General features: G+C 33.4%; 1 protein-coding gene across 12 annotated transcripts in view; it reads right to left on the bottom strand.

The window, feature by feature from the left end:
• LOC145241378 (G-protein coupled receptor dmsr-1-like) overlaps window positions 1-12,942 on the bottom strand; it is a 921,194-nt gene extending 908,252 nt beyond the window's left edge. For 3 of the 12 annotated variants that reach the window (XM_080104264.1, XM_080104269.1, XM_080104272.1), the window contains exon 1: window positions 11,700-12,939. The gene's annotated coding sequence lies outside the window, so the exon portion shown is untranslated. Of the gene's footprint in view, window positions 1-11,699 lie in introns of all 12 variants that reach the window. The other 9 variants (XM_080104265.1, XM_080104268.1, XM_080104267.1 and 6 more) reach the window with 6 other exon arrangements.
• Window positions 12,943-21,491: the final 8,549 nt, after the last annotated feature.

Below are 21,491 nucleotides of genomic sequence, written 5' to 3'. Positions count from 1 at the left end.
ATATATCATTTTAGATGTAATGATTTTGCATATTAATTAGTTGCGATTAAAATAATAAAAAATATTCATCCATATAACTTGCGTTCTTCTGCTTTAATTTAAACCGAAACAAAACTTATGAAATAATATATATATATATATATATATGTGTGTGTGTGTGTGTGTGTGCGTGTGCGTGCGTGTATGTATGTGTATGTGTGTATGTCTGTGTATGTGTATGTGTGTGTGTCTATTCTGAAGCCGAACCTAACATTTATGAAGAATTCTTGCTAAAATTATTTATTACAAGAAATAAAAGTCCATAACAATTAAACGACTCCTAAGCGTGCCACAGAAAATATATAAATGACACACACGCTATCATATTAATATATAGATATTTACAGTAACTAATGTTTATATTTCTGTGTGTGCTTAAAATATACTAGCAGAGGTAGGGGTGGAATCCGTTCTTACTGGTCGTAAAACATGCTTAAAATATTGTTATTCATGCAGAATTCGCAATTATTATCATTATTATTATTATTATTAGTGTGTCGATTCTCTATTATACACATATATGGTACACATTTACAAAGATTTGAGTACCGTCAGTTATAATCGAAACCAAATCACATAGCGAACTGCTTTGTTTTCTATTTTAGCGTTCGCTGCAGTTTGAGCTAATCTGAGAATTATATATTAAAGTTATAAAATTGAATTCTTTTAGCTATGAATAATTTACGACTTTGAAACCAAAGGAAATATCGACAAGTTTAAACGGCCATTTGCTATTACAACTTGACGACTTCTGTAGTCGTTATTCATCTATCTCTGCTCGTTGTTAATCATCATAGTTGTCTGATTATAATTTCCTGTAAATTTCAGTATTATGCATCCAGTAGTTTGAAGGTTTAGTGGTTAAATATTTACATCCAGGCAGACACACGTACATAAATCTACTTTTATATTTATATAGATTTGCACTAGTTATTATATATTATATATTTATCTATATGTGTTTTATCTCCTTACTTGCATTTAAAGTACAAGTGCTTTTCAGAGCACTGATACACCGTTTTCATGTAATTATCAATTTTAACATTGTTTAATATACGTTACTCACCGACCTAAGCTACGTTGAGTTTAGTCAATATAAAAATGGGTGAACATTTGGGGATATCAGGTGATCTATGTGCCTCTTGCTTATTTTTTTCATTGTTTCCACTCGTCAATATCTCCTCCTTGCCACTGAGCTCAAGCAGTGCATATTCATGAGATTGTGTGATTCGAGATTGCGCAACGCTTACCTTACAATTTCACGCGCAGGAGATATCTATTGTCTTTCGAGACTAAACGGAGACGTTTTGGAATGTGCGTTAATCAATGCTATGAATATAAACCTGTGTCAGGGTATTTACTTTTTTTGTATTTTTTATGCTCATTATAACATTTAAAATATGAATGAGTTGAAAATTCGTGTATATATCATTCACTTGAATTAGTATTTACAGGTATGTGTTGAATGTAAGTTTGAGAGTACAACGGTGATATTATTACTCGATTATACCTCATATGCTTTACACAAATAATTATTTTTTTAAATTACATTTTCACCCCAAACAAGGCACATTGCCACTTTGGTGTAGGGGCTACTATCAGGGGAGACAACTACTGGGGTACTATGTAGGGATTTAGGCAGCAAGATGTTGATTCACGTTGCACTTGAACTTCTGCATGTCAATACAGTTGGGGAAGCAGTGACCTGGAATGGAATTCCAAAGTCTAGCGGTTCTGGGGAAGAAACTACCGGAGTGGTAATATTATTTACATCTAGGGATTTCTACAGTGTGGGGGTGGGATTTAGCAGCTTGTCGGGTCTGTCGAGGGTGTTCACGTCGTGGGGGCACAGGAGCTTGCAGTTCATCAGAGCATTCACCATTAAAATACTTGTAGAACAGGCAGAGGGATGCAACGTTTCGTCGATGGGACAGAGGCTGAAGCTTAGATGCCAGTTTAGGGCCTATCAGATTTGCAACTCTCTTTTGAACCCTGTCAAGGAGCGAGAGACTAATGGTTAAACGAAACTATTTAAACGAAAAAATATTTCTTATATATATATACATACATACATACATACAAGGTGCCTACAGTTTCCTGACTTTTTTTGTACAACGATTTAAAAAAAAAATGTCGTAGACATTGCACATTCAGTAAGTTATTGTTATTCATCTTATGAGATGACAGACCACTTTTTATGATTTCGGGTTCAGATTAACAGCTACCGCAGGAATTAGAGTATACCAAGCTTAAGACTGATTCCCACAACTTTACAATTTCAATATGCACTTGGACATGAAGACACTTTAGACGACGGATATGCAATAAAATTAAGGTTTAAACTTGAAAAAAAATGCCACAGAAAAGTATGGGATGCTTCAGTGGCATAAGTGATTCAAGAAAGGCAGAACTTGTCTGAGAGGTGTGAGAGAAGTAAGGACGTCAGAACGCCAATGTTGATCGCCCAAGTAAAGAATTTCATAGATTAGGATCGCCGTATGGCTATAGAGATCATAAGTACACTTTGTGATGTCAATGTGGAAACTGTAAACAAATATTCGCAATGAACTGAAGATGCAAAAATTTTCACAAATGCCCAGCCGATAAATTTCTCCTTGTCACCAAAATGGTCATGAAGACATTGCCTTACCCTTCCTATAGTCCAGACTTTTCTCCCTGTTCATTTTGGTAATTGCTTAAACCCAAGAAAACCCTTATAGGTTGTTCGTATTAGTTGATTTCATCGGAATTCTGTTCTCAATATGAGTGTGATTTTCACAGCGTTTCGGTCGTTTTAAACTCCGACCTTCTTCAGGTGCATCTTCTCGAACACGGGAATGTTTCTGTCGAACTTGGGAATTTTGACAGAATTTCGATCGAACCCCTATATATATATATATATATATATATATATATATATATATATATATATATATATATACTAGCAAAACTACCCGTCGTTGACTAGGTTCAACAACAGCCCACAGCAAATGGACTCTGACTTAAGAAAGTATGATAGGTTATGAAACGGAAGGGTTGTAAAAAGATAACTTCGAATTTGGGCGTATCCAAACCAAAGCAAAATATGATTAAAGTAAAAATAAAATCGATAAACAACATAATTTATTATACTATACATGTTCACACTAAAACACTTATCACAATATTCTGTGGATCTATATTAAAAAAAACTTGTTAAATTTTGTGACATATTTCCATTCTATGGAGGTCAGGCGCGAACGAACACCCCATAATTTTATTATACCATATTTCTTCAAACTGAAACATAGCAATCAAAATATTCTTACGCAGATAGATATGAACAGTTTTTATTAAAGTTTGTGCCTATTTACATTCTATGGAGGCCAGGCGTGAACGTAGACCCCACAATTTTATTATACCATCCCTATTTAAGTTAAAACATACTTATCAAAGTATTATTATGCACATCTATATCAAAACCACCTGTAAACGTTTTTAACATTTTTTAAATTTTTATTTCCATACTTTGTGGATAAGGCGCGAACGCAGACCCCACAATTTTAATGAACCATCGTTCTGCCAGATAAAACCTACCCATTCCCGTGCCTCAATACATCTTCTAACGTTATATGTAATCAGTTTTTTAAAATAGTCAACCATATAAGAGCCTATTCGTGACCAGACACAGACACACAGACATTCAGCTTTATATATATATATATATATATATATATATATATATATGAATATATATATATGAATATATATATGTGTGTATGTGTGTGTGTAAATTAAAATAAAATTAAAATTGTGTGTTTGCGTGCGTATTTTTCTTACAAGATACCACGTTAATAAGGGTAGATACACCATGATTTACCTATTTTCAGAAATTTTTTTTTATTTCATTGGTTAGAATATACTACTGTTTCAGCCCCTAGTCTTGGCGGATGATGGTATATACTTGTTCATCAAATTATAACTTGAAAAAGCTGGGATTACATCAGTGCGTTAAAACAAACAATATTCCCAGAGTTTCCAGTCTCTTACAAAAAATGAGTGCCAATTTTATTAACTGGAACAGGTTCTATCTGTGACCTGAAAAGTTGTTGAAAATATTTCTGAAGTATTGCTTTTTTTTTCTAACAAGCTGATGCAGGCAGATTTAATTTGATGAAAAATGATATTATATACCACCGCTGGGTCTGAAAGAAATGTACACAATGTTATATTAAGAAAAAAATGATTTTTCTTGAAAATGAGTAAATAATAGTGTCTCTATCCTATTAAGGTTGGGTCTTTAAAGAAAAATATGTATAGATATAGTATTGCATTAAAAAGCTATCTAAATGATGACATCATGGTATTCGCTAATGTGTTATCACCGCAACAAGTAATTAAATTACATATTGGGTTTATATATATGTATATACTAGTAGAATGACCCGACGTTAATCGGGATTGAATGAAGATCAACAAACGTATAACAGTCCCATATTTCTTTTGTCATCACTATCAAAGAAATCGACCATTTTTCAATCAAATCAATTAATTACCTGCTCCAATTATTGATCTATCGCGATGCACAATGAGAAACCTTCAGATGCCTCTCCCAGTGACTAAGTTCATAAATTTTTGCTGTCTACATTATTTTATGTATAATAGCTTGTATTATTTTTTAAATGCAAATGCCAAGTGCAATGCATCAATTGTGCTCTAAATATGAAAATTCATTTCCAAACGCGACCCTGTCATATCAAAGAATCTACTCTCGATGTTATATGCATAGTGTTACTGATTGTGCAGTGATAATGGCTTGAATTTAAGTTTAAAATGAAAAAGTCACATATCATTGTGTAATTGTTCGTTAAAAAGAAACATTAATTTCGAACGCAACTCTGGTATATTAAAGAACTTATTGTTGATTTTCTATGTTGGACATTTCGGATTCGGTGTGTTAAAAACAACTTCTCAAATGCTCTTTATTGTAAGGCTGTGTCAGATATTAACTTTGGTCAAAATCATATGTTCCTCTGTACATCGGAGTATTTCAATTATCGATTATCGATATTAATCGAAAAAAAATCAACACAAAAAGTATCTAAGGACACTGTCAGGAACTTCAATTACCTTCGTGTAAAATTTCATAAAAAACGCGTCCAATCGTTTTCTAGCATACTCACAATCACACAAATGCCCTTTTACATAATATACATATATATAAATATATATATATATATATATGTTTCTGTGTATGCGTATCTTGACACACACACACACATATATATACATATATATATATATATATATATATACATTTATGCAGTGTTTGCACATATATAATTCTTGCGCGTTACGATAAAATATTAAATAAAATAAAATAAATTAAAACGTCACAATTATTTAATTGATTCAACGTATAAACGTCAGGAATATGATACACGCATATATATATATATATATATATATATATATATATATATATATATATATATATATATATATATACACTTTTCATTTTGTTTTAGCCGTGAATGAAACATCTCACCGGATGCAAGACATTTATCCACTCTCTCCTGCATAATACCATGGTATATTTTAAAGATTTTACCCGTTTTCAAGTAAATTTTTAGTATACTTTTAGCACTTGCTACACCGGGTATATTTGCAAATTATTTTAGCTCAAAACCATTCACTTAACTAATGCATTAATCAATGAATCTATTCTTCATGTAGCTTGTCAGAAGAAATAAAATGGCGTATTAAAAGATAAAACGAAAGTTAATTGCGACTTCTCTTCCAATTTTCGGATTTTGTAATCATAAATTTTTAAATAGATCGATAGTAGCTATTACTTCTGTCGAGTGACGAATGTGAATGGCAACGTAATTAAAGGAATAAATTGTAAGATTGTCAACATCATAGACTTCGGAATATAAACTTTTGTCATTTATTTATTATATGTTTTGTAATAAGAATGAGCTGCATATATTGAAAATTAGTATAAAAAGTGAAATATTATTGAAGAAATTATATTTCAACAGAAGTACACACACACATATATATATAATTATATATATAATTATATATATACATATGTGTGCGTGTGTGTGTGTGTTGTGTGTGTGTGTGGTACCAAAGCCTAACAATAATATTGTTCTAGCAGCTAAGTATTAAAAGGTTTTACCATAAATACTAGTTTACTATGAGGTGGACTATGTAAGGTGTTTATATTTGTTTTAAAATAGTCAAATCTCAGAAGAGTGAATCAGTAAAAATACTTCAAACTTTCAAGATTTCCTAATGCATATGTTATATTTTGACGAAACACAGAATCTGTAAGTGTATCAATCCATTAATCATTCGTTAAAAAGAAAAACAGTGGCACGAATCATTTAACAGATACATTGCTTATTTCATTAAGCAAATGATCGATATAAATAAAAACGTCGATATATGTGCGTATGACTGTCTGTCTTTGTTTAAATATTAACCGATAAACTAAAAATGGTTTATGATGAAGATAATTTTTGGTTTAAATGTATGAATAACGCTCAGAGGTCTGCGTGTTTAAATGCAAAATGTCCATAATTACTTGACGATGTATTTGAATTGGTTTGCGCTTGGGAAGAACTTATCATATGTAATTTGGAAACTTTCTCATCTATCTGTCAGATGAGCATACAAGGTAGAGAACGCGACTGAAGTGGTTAATGTTTTGTTTAGATTCTAGGTGAGGGCATACAAGTAATTTTTAAAATGTGTTTGCTTTTAAAACCAGTATTGCAAATAAGGTAAAATATAATATTCAATAGAGAGATGCTTCTGTAGCATTAAATATGAACTATGCATGAATTAAAGTATATTTTAGTGTATTTTACGACTATCAAGGATACCTTCTGCCAGCGATCTGTAGACACAAAATAGATCTTTAAAATACACACACATATGCAAACACACACCCACCCACACACCTATATATATATATATATATATATATATATATATATATATATATATATATAGAGAGAGAGAGAGAGAGAGAGAGAGAGAGAGAGAGAGATGGATTGATATATATATATATATATATATATATATATGGAGAGATAAAATTAGAACAAACGAAGTTATGTATACATATATATATGTATATATATATATGCATATATATATATTTATGTAGACTTATACATATGCGTACAATTATGTGCATATACATATGCGTGCGTGTGTGCAAAGTGTTGCTAAAAAAGTCCAAACTTGTCATTATTTTAAAAAATCGCAAATTTAAGCTAAATTTATTGTAACTGTTTAAACAACCTATACCTCATTTGATTCGCCGTTTAATCCCTTATAATATTACCCGTTCCTATTTGACTTTTAATTGAAGTAGCTTAGTGTTCACGTTAATTTAAAAAAATAAACTTAAAATCAAGAAGGCAAAAAAGAAACCTCGCCGCAACAAATGGGCTTAAACATGCTTAAAATATTCGACTTTTAGCCAACTAAGCATCTCTAATCGTTATTGTTGTTCCAGGTTTTATGACATTTAGTCCATATGCATTAACTTTATCTTAGTGACTGTCAGGCGGACATAATCTCCACCTTTCTGTTTTGTCTACTCGGGAAATCGGTCGAATATTGAAATATCATGTCAAAACGGCACGAATGCCCGTGCAAAAGCACCACAACACCGGCAGTGTTCGTGATGTCCAAACGTCTGTCGTGCGAGCGTTACTTCTTACAAGGAAGATAATGTTATCAAGATCATTAGCCTCATAAACAGATTTGAGTGCTCCCCAAATCCAACCATAGTGTAAGCATGGTAAAAATGCTCTCTTTCTAATGTCAAGAACAGATTGAAGAGAATTTAACCTTCGAGAATATGTTTCAACACGCAAGCCAATGATTTCTGAACAGAAAGCGCTGTCCGGATTTGTCAGATTCAATGACGATCATGGCCCTTAAAATTGGCCGAAAGTGATTTTAGCGACGAAAGAAAGTTAAGTCTGCTAGGTAGTGATGGTAGGCAGTATGTCCATTGAAGGAAAGACGGAAAATTTAATCCGAAGTGCACAGTTTTAACGCTGCAAGATTGTGTAGGTTCAGTTTTGGTGTGGGGCGTTATTAGTGCCAATAGTCCATGGCATATAGTTCAGTTTAAATCGACCAAGTACATTAATGTGTTGACTGAGTATTTTCTAGCCTACTTTGGCTCAAATTTGGATCATGGCCCCATCTTCATGTAGCATAATGCTCCCATTCACACAGCTTGCAATGAAAAGAGGTTCCTTGGAGAGTATGATATTCGGAGTTTTGATTAGCCTTCAGGATCTCCAGACCTCAATCCTATCGAGAACGTCTTGCATCACATAAAACAACAGCTACGCAATGATAACATTTCAAATCTGGAAGAACGTAGGATAAAAATAAAAGAGACGTGGGATGATTCATCACCGGAGACTAATTAAAGTAATGCTAAAAAGATGTCAGGCTGTCAAATTGAAGAAGGGGTATGCTACTAAATATTAACTAGTTTATTGTGTTCTTGTTGTATTTGTGTTGAATTAGTGGTCTAAAAATATACAGCTAACAATTTTCCAGAGTACGGAGTTTCTTTTTGCCTTCTCGATTTGAAGTTAACTTTTTAAATTGGCGTAAACCCTAGAATACTAAGAGTAAAGGTCAAATATCAACAGGTAAAATTAATGAGGAATAAAAAGATAATTAAATGAGAAATAGATTGTTTAAACAGGTACATTCAATTTAGATTAAATTTGCGGTTTTAGAAAAATAACAATGCGAACTTTCTTTTGGGCGTATACAGTAGAAATAATAAAGGAATGTGGTTGATGTTTATCCAACTTGTCACTAATTCTGGCAGATGATTTTCGGAAAAAATTGAGCCTTATCGGCTGATAGTGTTTACACACTGATATTTCAATCCCTCCTTAAAAATTTTAATATTAATATTAATATTTTATTCATATTCTCTGGAATGTCAATGATTTGATATCCAATAAAAAGTATTTACAATTTGTCAAAAAGCAACACCATAAACACACACACACATTTATATATATATATATATATATATATATATATATATATATATATATATATAAATAAATATATACATACATGTATATATATATATATATATATATATATATGTGTGTGTGTGTGTGTGTGTGTAGAAAACTATATACAGGTAAAAATATATGTATGTAAATCCGACACATATACACCCTCATTCACACACACCTATACACGCATCCACACACACGTATATATGCGCGTGTGAGTGTGTGTGTCTACGTATGTGTTTTAAATACATACGCGCATTTAACCTGATCATAAATGAAAAACTAAAATTAGTTTAAATCAATAAAACAATAAATAAAAATAGTTTCAATCAATTTAAATTCTTAAAACTTTCGAGATTTCCGAATGCGCATGCTATATTTTGACGAAAACAGAATCTGCAAGTGTATCGATCCATTAATCATTTGTTAAAAAAAAAAAACAGTGTCAAAATCATTCAACAGATACATTGCTTATATCACTAAAAAAATTATGTTGTCAATGGTTGAAGAGGATAATTTCTTGTCGACTGGGACGGTTTTATTTTTATCCGCATCCAAATTGCAAGATTTTCTATGCTGGACAAACCCAACATTACATCCGACCAAGTGTGTTACTTTCTCACGTGAGACACAAGTAATATGTGTCTCTCGGGTATTTATCACGATTGTTTTGTATAAAAGATGTCAACTCGAGAGCAAAACAAAAAAAATCACATTTTAAAAAATGCGTGTGTATCTGATTTGAGATTGGCTATTTAGAGATAATAGTTAATGAACTTTTTCTCTACTTCAATCTTTATTATCATCATTTGCATACTGATTGTAGCCGAGACAATACGCCGTTGATCGATAGACATGGTAACCATTAAGTGAAATGTTACGTTAAGCAGTTAATTAATCGATAGTGATATTGTCAGCGCAAAGAGGGTTTATATAACACTGTCACATGTAAACTAAAACTATCTTTGAAAACCTGCACACCACAAACATGTACCCAAACGATTACATATCACACATACACACGTGCATCTCTCTCTTTGTCTCTCTCTCTATCTCTCTCTCTCTCTCTCTCTCTCTCTCTATATATATATATATATATATATATATTATATATATGTTGAAAAAGTTTGCATAACATAAAACGGTATAAAGAAAGTACTAGAATTGTATATTAAACAAAAGCGGTTAATTTTACTATATTGTTTTTTTTTATATTCGTTCCCCTATTCTACACTGTCCTGGATATAGCCTTAAACTAAAGCCAATGGTGAGGCCCCAGTTTGCGGTTTTGGGGGGTGTGGAGCCAACCTTTAATTGCTATTGTTCGCAGGTCCACTCCAACCCGGAGTGGTAGTGTCTGCTTGGGTCCGAACTATGAGTTAAATATAAACCGACTTGCAAAAACAAAAATATATTCTATTAAAAAAACATTCTTCAAAATAACTAGATTCGGCATTAAATAACCTGAAAAGGGTTGATATGTAGTAAAACAAAAACAACCAAACAACCAACATCTATTCTACACACATAGACACAGACCAAGCTGTCTACATATTTATTTATAAACATAATGATCCATGCATAAAAATGTATATATATATATATATATATATATATATATATATATATATATATATACGTACATTTTTATATCTCGTCTGTTCATTTACGTAGAACTATATACATGTATATATATATATTATTTATATGGATATATAGTACTCAATTACAACTAGAGATTTATTATTGTATTATATTGTTTATTCACGCAAGTATCATAAACTGCAAATCGGTATAAATATGGTATTATTAGTTTCCAATGCAAATATACTATGGTGACACTGCATTTTGGAAGTTATGATAACGGAAATATGTGTGCATATATGTAGCCAACAATGTTTGTATAAAAAGATTATGACTATATAATATAGATCTAATTGTAATTTAACTGCACTATATATTAAAATAGAGCATGATTAACACACCCGCACATACACATATATATACATATATATATATATATATATATACATATATATATATATATATATATATATTACCTGATATACGCGTTTAAGTATTAAGGACATGAGACTTGAATACGACTTATCATACTATAAAAACTATCCACGTTTTTAAACAATATTGAGAGACCTAAACATAAACGTTTGTGTGTGCGCGCGTGTATTTGTGCGTCCGTATGTTTATGCTTATATGTATGTTTAAAAACTTACATAGTTTTTATAATGTAATGAATCCGTTCACCTCTCACGTACATCATGCTTAAAGGTGTAGTGCATGTAACACCCACACACCCACACACACCCACACACACACGCACACACACACACATATATATATATATATATATATTTATATATATGTATATATATGTGTGTGTGTGTGTGTGTGTGTGTAATATGGGTGTTTTCTAAGTTGCTATTTAAATAAAATCTGATTCATAAAATCAGGGGCGTGTGTCCATCAGTTTCAATATTTGACATCATAACAAAATAATATTCTGAACTTTTTTTATTGTGATTTGGGAAATAGCATGCATAATTAAAAACAAAAGTCAATAGTTTGTCAACTTACCGACATCATAATCCAGCGGAATCGTTCATTCGTAAAGAATTTCCTGTCAGATCTTGTAATGTGATAACAATCTTCGGTAAAATGTATGTTCGCTTCTGTTTGGATTTTGGGTTAAATAAGAACTTATAAGCAAATATGAAACGGAGTTTTCGTCCTGATTGTTCAGACTTTTTTTTACTGTCGTTCTTCTTTGTATTTTTATCAACGTATTATCTACCAACGTGTAACATCCCGATTTCTTTATGAGTTTTCTGTATTTTTCGTGTTTTTTCTTCTTTATACTGTAGTATTTTTGCGCAAAGTCGATGTCAGTTTTAACACACTGCAAACAAAGTTTGTATAATATATAACTGCCTATATATACATATATATATATATATATATATGTATATATTTAATAGTAACTGTATATATTTTTTCTATGTATGCTTTATGGTATATGACTCTGTTTGTTTTATTCAATGAATTAACACATCATCTATCGGAAACAATTTAATTACCTTATTCGTTTAATATTACTTGATTCCATATCCATTGTTAAATATAAATATAAATATAATATCTATATATCTATCTATCTATCTATTCATCTATCTGTCTCTCTCTATCTCTCTAAATATATATATATATATATATATATATATAAAGGGAGTGAAAAGTAAAGTAAGATAGGTAGAGAAAGACAGAAATGATGTAAGGTAGAAGGATCAGGGGAGGTAAACTAGACTCAGTTATTTAGACGCTGATATTAACAAAACTTATACCCTACGGAATTCTATATAAATTAAAAGTGTTTCCTATATACACCCATAAGAAACTCTCTGCAAAATCTACCTGGTGTCAATTATTTACCTTAAACTTCTGTTGAGTTTGCGGGTTTTTTTTTTTTTTTTTTTGGTTGTTTGTTTTTTGTTTGTTTTTTCTTTTTGTTATATTCTGCTTCTGCCGGTCCGATCTTTACAAGTAACAGACAAAATACTGATTAGCCATGGCAGAAGCAGCAACAGCAGCAGCAGCAGCCGTAGTTGCACCGGCAACATCAGCAGGAGCCGCCGCGTTGGCAATGACTCGAGAAACTCCGCAAAGGAATATTCCGCACAAAACAAACTCCGGCGTAAGTGCAGCTGTCATAGCAGCGCTTAAACCTTGCCTGTGTTGGTAGCAGAAGCATGATTTCTCTTTCATCCTCGTTCGTCGCTCTCTATCTATCAACAATTCCGAGACGCAACAGTCATAACTGTGGTAACCGTCGAGTGCAAGACGGTAGGAGATCTATGAATGGCCGTTACGCTTATTTGTGACGACGGACGATGTTGCCGTAAAATGTTAGCGAAGTGTTAACGCAATGTGCAAAATATATTTGTGTATTTTGTTTTTTTTATTACTTATGTCGAAAATTACTATGGAAAAGAATGCCCATGCCGCACCGTCGCTCCTTTGCCATTGTTAAGTTTGGAATAGTTTTTAATAAGTTGAAAGTAAGTATGAAATAATAATATTGATCTGTATGCCCGGCTTAAGTTTAAAATAACATTTCAATCAGCTTATTACATAAAGTTTTACATATACATTAATCAATTTTTGATGTTATTCCGAAGTAGCAACTAAGAATCCGACATGTTCGTTACACTAAGTTTTAAATAACATTTTCATCCGGTTATCATACTTAATTTTAAATAGTATTTTAGTTTTGTAATGTTAAACTATGAACTGCTATTGTATTTTCTTTGTTGTCGCAAAATTTCAACTAGCGTGTTTAATAGCATGTCACACTTACGTTAGAAATATCATTTTTATCCGTCTGTCACTATCCAGTTTTAAGATGTATGTGTGACCGATGCACATCCATTTTAAAATAGCATTTTTAAGTCTGGCACTATTTAGATTTATATAGTATGTTCATCTAGCTGCCACATATGAATTTTTAAATAGCATTTTCGGTCCATGGTGCTTAAGAATAAAATTGCATTTCTATCAGTCTGTCACACAAAATTTCATTTGCAATTGTATGCCGTCGTCCAATATGTAAAACTTAAGTATGGAAAAGCATATTCATCCATGTTTTAAGGTTTCAATGTGAAATACATTGAAACATGCTTCCTAGGATTTTTGTTAAGCCTGCGATTCGTGAGTCCGTCTATGAATTTTTAGGGTGAACAATGCGTTTTATCACTGGAAATGTTGAAACATAAACGCATCTAAATGTTATCAGTAATTCTATTTTAAAATCCAAAATCTAAACTTGCTATATAGAATAATTGAATTTAATAATACGTACTACAACTTTCTGTATTTGTGAGGTGCTTTTTATTAAGGTTATCTTATAATCAAGATAAAGGTTAATATTATGAGTAGATTAGCAATTAAAACAATGGTATAAATCAAAATCTTAAAACAAATGGACATTTTTAGAGAACCCAAATCATTAGCAGCTTGGTATTGTGAGATTACATGTCTTTACTTCGAACTTACTAAAAAGAAAATTGATCAGGATTTACGCAATGTTCCACTTTGTGAGCGACAAATCACTCAAGGGCTATGAGGATTAATTAACTAAATAAATGGAAATAAAAAAACGAGTTCCTGAAAGACAATACTGGATCCCCTTTTTTCATTCTATTTTGATTATATTCTGGTACGTTATGTCTCTTATAATTCGCAAATTAGAAAACAATGTACACAAAAAATTAACACCTGGCCCCATCAAAATCAAAGTGTCGAAACCGTTTCTCTATTTAATTCCATCAACTTTGATATATACCAAAAGAGTATTCAAGCACTCGAATTCGGTGTTCATTCCAAGAGGAAATAAAAACAATTATTAAATATATGTTTTTTGCTAAAATATAGAGTAAAACCGCATTACTTTTTTATGTAAGACATACGGTATAAGTAAATTACATAGTTCCCCCTTGCAAGTCAAAAATAGAAGAGGTAGAATCCTAAACTTCTTTATTTGCAAACTTATGCTACAAAATAGATTATTTTTTATATCTTTGCAAAATACACAAACGCGAACACCTAAAGAGTTAGCCGAGGGAACAAAAAAACACGTCGAATGAACACCTAAAGTTATTCGAAATTTCTCTTTGTAAATATGTGCCAAAACACCTATCATTGGATAAATATATTTGAAACAATACAAGTGTGTACAATATACCAGCATTACATTTCTATAGGAGCAAACATTTGTATAATATATTAACATAATGTACACTTACTCTTTTTTCTGTTTTATTCCATGCTTATATAATAATCCAATGTGGACCTTCATCGATCTAACAGAATAGAAGGACACATTGTTTGTTTTTCTTGTATTTCTATTAGTATTTAATATTAGTGGTCTGTACTTAAAAGCGCCTCGCATTTATAAAACGGTTTTTAATGCATGGCTGCCATCTCTCGGTCCTCACAGTAAAAATAGACTGCATTATTTTCTTTTTAACAAAAGTCCTTCTGTTTTCAGAAATATCACTATTAAAATTGTTATAAATAATACATTATCGGACGAAATGTCAAACTAAAACTTCAAACCGGAAACTAAAACCAATTAAGTCAGGAATGGCTTAAGTTCTTAAGCTAGCCTAGGCAAAGTGTTGTTGAAGCATCAATGTACAAATCTATACATTGCAGTTAAATATGTTTGTTCTAAGAATACAAAACCGCTGAGCTTGCCGACCACTATTACGTTTGTGCATGTCACTCAACTATAAAAACGGTCCTGGTTATGACCTTAAACTATATCCGATGGCAAGGCCGTAACTTGCGGGATTTGGGGAGTGTGGAGCCACCCTTTAATTACCATGGCTCCCAGGCCCACTCTGACTCGGATTGGTATTACCTGTTACGGTTCCAACTATGGGTTAAATAGGAACCGACTTTAAAAAACAAATATAATCTATTTAAAAAAAAAAACTGTTCTTCAAAATCACTGGATTCGGCATTAAATAACCTGAAACGGCTTTATATGCCGTAAAACAAAACCAACCAATCAACTTTAAAACTGAAGCTAAACACAAGTATAATTCGTTAACAGAATTAAGACAATCCAGGCTCATGCGATCATGACATTTTGAATCCATTGTTAATTCATATAATTATGTTTACTTTTGATTAAAAATACATCAAATAATAGGTTGTATTTACGACGCCGTAAATTTTCTAAACTTCTATGCTGGCAAAATTATCAATTAGGATAGAAGAAGCGAGGCCGTCTATTTTTAACAAACAATTAATTTAAATCATTCTTTCGGCTTTCTACGTACTCAGATCTTAATTCTACCGTTTCTTCGATGATGGAGCTATCAGTATCTTTGATCATCTCTTAAATATAACGGTGACATTATAAGCAAATGGCAGCCAACGAATTCAGTGTGAATCTATAGAAGGTTCATTTTATTTGAAAATTATGTTGCCATGATTATGGTTGTTTGTTTTTAACTTTGCTTTATTATAAACTAGCATGGGTGCCCGGCGTTGCTCGGGTATTTGGAGGTATATGGTGAGCAAAAAAAAAAGAAAGCGGTCAATTTTTTTTAAAAAATACCCTTATTATGACCCCTTAAAATTTATTGTTTTGGGCTGAAATCTAGTTATTAAGTTAGATCCATGTCCAAGGACCATATATCTAAAATTTCAAGTGTTTAGATCGAAAATTGTCGGAGGAGTTTGGCAGAGTTCTCAAAGGTCAAATCGTTTAACGTTGACCCCTTAATCACCAAATTTCTGGCCAAAAACCGATCACATAGATTTTTACCACATCTCAGTACTCTGTATATCAAATTTGGAGTCTGTAGACTTAAAATTGACAGAGTTAATGCGTAGGGAAATGTACACACACACAGACACACACACAGACAGACAGACAGACAGACAGGCAGACACTTTCACTTTTATAGATTTATAGATTGATCGCTTCTCGCAGCCACTCAAAGATAACGTCTAATTAGTGTGACGATTGGTATTTGTGGACAATCGGTAGATATAAATTATTTAATAAGACGGTTAAAAAAAATTGTTTACGTTCGACTTGAAAACAGCAATAATATAATATTGTGGAAAAATCCAGCGTTATTTCTACGGACGAACAGAAAATATTGCACACATAATATTCTTTTAGTTTAAGGCACAACCGAATATAAAAGGGGGGTACTCAAAGTGGTTGTAGCTAGGCGAGTGTTTGTCGTATATGTTTCACAAGTAATAGTGTATAGAGTGAAACTTAATTCGAGCACCTCTTATAAAAAAAATAACTAAACAAAAAAAAATGTTGAACCACAGATTCTACGTGGAATTGGCAACTTTTTTTTTTATAGCGATGTCGTTTAATAATATCTTCGAATTATAAAAGCGTAAAGCTATATAATCCCTAACTGATAAAGATGTTTTGTCATCTTAATCTCAGAATCATGTCAGTGTGACACGCCTCTCGTGGTGAGGTCAAACAACTGACCCCTGATCGTCTTCGGACTGTGGCTCGTGATGTCCAGTTCTCCGAGAGGCTATCACATTAAATTCTGAACGCCTCGATGTAGAATTCTATATTTCAAATATATGTATCTATCTCTGGCTTTGACAATAGAACAAAATATATATCTGATTTTGACAATAAAACAAATATATATATATATATATATATATATATATATGTCTTTTAATTAAAGTCTTTTTATATATCTGCTGTCTTCCGGGGTTAATTGAAACAATTTTAGCATATTTACCCGGTCTTTCGCAAGTACCACGGGTCTCAACCGCCCCAATGGGGAGCAACTCGCTCCCTCAAGTGGATCACGTTACCTTCGCCCCTATTAGACTTCATTGATTTGATAGAATCAATGGAGTCTAACTCTCAATACCGCCCTTTCCACAGCTCGCCATCAGAATTTTTTCACGCCTCCCTCTCTCCATTGTTAGTTTACCTGCCAAGAAAAGATAACATATACACAATCTAATTACCACCATTCAATCAGGGGTCACCCCTTTTTCCATACAAACGTTCATAAGAAAGTCAGTTCATTGGGTTAAGAAATAAAACGTTCATAAGAATAATAAAATGTAAAAGTCCACGACGTCATCAGGTAATTAAGTCTCTTTTTATTTTCACATGCAAGTTTTGTTTGTTCCTTGTTTTCACATTTTACAATAAAAATGAAACCTCTATTTATAAATCTCATCAATTTTTTGAAGGGTTTTATAAGAGTTATTCCCCTTTTACCATTTTTTCAGAAATTCAATCATAGTTCATAATTTGTTTTTCACAGAGTTACAGTCAAAATTTGCAAGATTTTCTATTTTTCACTTTGTTATTAATAGCACAATCTCTTAATCAGAGGGTATACAGCCCTAATCAGGGTACTAAAAGACCCGCTTTTTATTAAGCTAGGGAACCGTTCTCACCTTTAGCAGCCGTAGTTGAAACTTCACTTCATAATTCACAGTTCAGGTCTTGTAAGCAGCTAGTTGAATTTCTTTCGACGATTCTTAGCTCAGCGTCCTCTAAGAATTTTGATAAAACAGAGAGAAAAGAAAAGAAAAGGAAAGAATAGTCGTCTTCAGTTCCTCTGTATTTCAGCATCAGGGAAATTGTCGGGATGCACATCAATTTCGTCAGCACCAGCAATCACATTTCCTAGAATCACAGACGGGTTCAAACCAGGGTCTCCCTTGCCATTTGTGCAATCAGCCTCGAGATACTTATCGCGCCGTTTCCTCCCCTCATCTGTTCTTTTCATACACCATACAATCGCCAACAACAACACATTATCATTACTAGCGTGCTCACTCCCGCTCATGTAATTACTACCTTATGATGTCTATCCATAGATTTTGTATTCTCCAAACCGTTAAATCGGGCCTGCAATGTACTCAAATCTATTCGTCTTATTCCTCCCAGAGCTTTTGGTAACCTAAGTCGGGTATGCGGCGGTGAACGACGGATCAGGGGATCCCAAAGTTTTGTAAGGTTATTCAATTGGGCATTCGCCTATTTTACGTCGGTGCTTTTAACAAATACCGTTCCTCAAGCTGATAATAAACAGGTAACCCTATGCACTTTCCCCGGGCTTCCCATCCTCTGTCCAGTTCTACCATAGTTAAAGGCGGACTCACCTTAATTATCCCAGCAGCCATGTTAACGCATACCTTGGACAATTCCATCTTCTGTTGCATGGACACCAACCAGGTGCCTTCGGCTACTCTTACAGCCAGTTGCAGAAGACCTTCACCCGCCACCTCAACCTTACAGAAGCGATTTATCACTCTCTCATCCCCCTGAAATAATCCTAACACACACAACTCATGATATCCAGTTACATATATCGGACTTTGTGACCGGCAAATTCCAAGACCATTGATTCGGCATTTTCCTGCCTCTCGCTGATTCAACAGTAGAAATCTATCTCATGCCATATTAAACGCTACATATTCCGACTCCACTCTGTAACCGGCTACCAACCGCAACTTGGGTGTGTCCAATGGATAGGGAACGGGTGGAGTGATAACTTGATAAACCTCGTACTTAGTTCCTCTATCGCAGAAGGGTACGGACACAAACACTAATATCTTTTCAGTTTCTAACTGCGCACTACACCACAGGGTGTTATCAGATTCCCACAATCCTTGCTCCGAGCTAACTGGAAGTTATAAAGGCGATGGTAATTTGTGTCTTATATCTTCCAAGAGTTAAATATTCGGGTATTCTATTTTACTCCCCCAAATATCTCTTATATTAATTAACGCAGCCATGACGGACAGTCATCGATCTCCCCGACTTTCCTCCAGGCGGAGCGCTTATCTATACTATTTTTTACCTAACAACAAGCAGAGCGAACGTGGTGCTCAAGGACACCGAGGGTCAAAAATCGCCCGGGTCCACGTCGCGTTACACAGCTCCCTCCTCCTGCTGGCTACCGCTCGCCGCTCTGCTATCAGACCATCTCTTCTGGTCTCCACAGGTACACCAGCTTGATCACGCTCATCCTCGGATCATAGCGAGGAAAACCCCGTCTGTCAGTACACAACTATTTACAAAAAGTTAAGTAGTTTTTGCCACAGGCCGTTTAAACAACCAATTACTTTCAATAAAATTAATCTGTACACTTATGGATGGTCAAATAATTTAAAAAAAAAACTACAGGGGCTAGATACCCAACCCAATTCATCGAATTCCTTCCGATATTTCAAAACACGTTCCTATGTATAAAAATTATGAGTAGGTAGCTACGCCCCCCGGCGGTTTACCCAGCTGGTACGTCCGAGCGGGCCCTGCTCAGACCCACTGAGTAACACGAAGGAACTGGCCAACTACAATCACTACCTATCCTAACAGTCCAGCTGAAATGTTCCGGAATTCATCCCAACTAATAAAAACATTTAATAATAAAAATGCGTAATATTTAACGGCCTAGCTAGCCGAGCTCTTCAATGAGATTGCCAAAGCACTGATTCCCCGCAAGAAATTCTATACTTGATCAATATTTTCAAGCGCGATTAACACGCACACAAGTTGCTCGCAATAGAAAAATCCACCTACAAAAAAATAAATCGCTTTTGCGCTAATTTGGGTGCACCACGATTAATTCATTACTTCACGCAGTTATACTAATAATTATTTTCAATTAATTTTCGTTCAGATTGTGGTCTTTTAAGTCTATTTCGCAATTAGGAAATCCTTCCCGACTGAGACAAAATTCCATTTCTTCTTAAAAGCCAATTCAATCGCCGAAACTAATGCCTTTAAGTATTCTCATCTGAATTTAATTAAAATTTCTTCAGTTTGATACAGAAATCCTTCCAGACTGAGGTAAAAAAATCATTTGCAAAAATTAATTCATCGCTCAAAATTTTATGTGTTTAATAATTCTTTGTTGAAAACATAAAAACACAACTCTCAAAAGTTTACATTCTTAACAACAACGATTCATATCGTTACATAAAACAGATTAGGTCAGCTAAAAAGGTTACATCAAAATTAAAATAATATTCTCATTTTCTTTTCAAAAAAAAAAAAAATCAACTAAATTCAATCACTGGAATTCTCCCTTCACAATTTATATGTAATTTAATTTACGAATCTTTATTAATAACTATCTATAATCGTGGGTATTCCCCCGAAGTGAGAGAGAGAGAAAAAAAGAAAAAAAAGAATGAAAAGGGGGAAGAAAAGTATATTTTACATAAAACTCCTCTCCTTTCAATATGCGCGAGGGGGGTGCGGGCAGACAAGCCGTGAGCGTCAGCCGCTCTCCACTCCTACTGATACCATTCAAGTCAGCAGTCGGCGATTTACCCAGACCCAACTCCCCTCCCACACAGTGGAGCCTAGCTGTCTCTATCTCTCTTTCTCTCTCTCTCTCTCTCTCTCTCTCCTCACACCACTCACCTGGAAAGCAGTTTGAACACCTGTTGTTAGTTTTACACAGCATTTAAATCGACACCTTTATTCACTGTATTTTCTCTCAAGAAAATTAATTATGTTACTCGCAGTCGAATAGAAAAAGAAAAAACGACCAGTACACTTTTTCGAGAGGTGCTTACGCTAGAACCATATTTCACCTAAATCCACTAAAATATTCCGTATTACTATTATTATTATTATTATTATTTTTTTTTTTTTTTTTTTTAAAGGACTATTGCCGGATCAGCTAAAGTCCTTTCCAGTATTCAGACGAGCTTTAATTCTCGCCGTTAAACTGGGTGTCCTTATCATGGAACTCTACCGCATCCAAGAGAAAATTTGGTTCGGACGCCTTGCAAACGGTGTCCTTTGTTCGCCCAGCCTTGGTCAAGGGAATT

This window comes from Euprymna scolopes, chromosome 20, assembly GCF_053919585.1.
Source record: "Euprymna scolopes isolate OS-2025 chromosome 20, ASM5391958v1, whole genome shotgun sequence".
NCBI classification, from domain to species: domain Eukaryota; kingdom Metazoa; phylum Mollusca; class Cephalopoda; order Sepiida; family Sepiolidae; genus Euprymna; species Euprymna scolopes.
The sequence above is the reverse complement of the archived record's forward strand: the minus strand, read 5'-3'. Positions and strand labels throughout refer to the sequence as shown.